Raw genomic sequence first — 899 nt, 5'->3', positions numbered from 1 at the left:
CATTCCACAGGAACAGTAGTCATGCTGACCACCCCACAGGAACAATGACTTTTTTTTGGAATAAAGCTTCATCCAAATCCACCCAGTCTCTTTGGGAAAGGAGTAACAAACATACAACTCAAAAAAGAAAGAAAATAAGGAATGTGCAGTTTGGTGCAGTGCAGGTTTTATAATATTTGTATGTGCAACAACATCATCTATCCATACATGTGTGCCTGTTAGCAGTGGATATGCTTGCATATTGTAATCAAATCCAGGCTCGCTAAAAGTCTGCCATGTTCTCCATGTAAAGGCTTGATTCTCCACCATACAGCATTCTAATAACACCATCATCATGAGTCTTCAGGTGTCTAGGAAGCTAAAAGATATGCCTGATGCTCAGCAGCTGAAATGCAATGAACTTGTATGGAAGTATGGATTAACTATATATGACGGTAGTATCTGTTCCTGAAAGAACAGTTACCGTGGATGACCATGCAGCTTTGCTAGAAATGAAATGATAATTAAATGGACACCCTAGCTGCAAACAGGCATTTATGTACTTCATTGGGGACATGTTGAAAATGTGTGCCCTGACCGGGACTCGAACCCGGGATCTCCTGCTTACATGGCAGACGCTCTATCCATCTGAGCCACCGCGGGCACAGAGGATAGTGCGTCTGCAGGGACTTATCCCTTGCACGCTCCCTGTGAGATCCACATGGATTAAACACTTTGAGGATTGTAGAAGCATTGTATTCGTCACATTGAAATGTATTGTGTGGGACATATTAAACAATAAAAGCATTTTCACAAAAATGAAACAGTTAGAAAATCAAAGAGTAAGTAGCTTCTTTAAAATGATAGAGCAAAATCAAAGAGTAAGTAGCTTCTTTAAAATGATAGAGCAGACCACTCCA

The 899-nt window shown here is 40.6% G+C and overlaps 1 non-coding gene across 1 annotated transcript; it reads right to left on the bottom strand.

Moving 5' to 3' along the window:
- Positions 1–568: 568 nt before the first annotated feature.
- Trnat-ugu lies at positions 569–643 on the bottom strand. Its single transcript has one exon. It is a non-coding gene; the product is annotated as a tRNA-Thr (tRNA).
- Positions 644–899: the final 256 nt, after the last annotated feature.

Source organism: Schistocerca piceifrons, chromosome 5 (assembly GCF_021461385.2).
Source record: "Schistocerca piceifrons isolate TAMUIC-IGC-003096 chromosome 5, iqSchPice1.1, whole genome shotgun sequence".
NCBI lineage: Eukaryota > Metazoa > Arthropoda > Insecta > Orthoptera > Acrididae > Schistocerca > Schistocerca piceifrons.
This window is presented reverse-complemented; position numbering and strand designations above follow the sequence as displayed.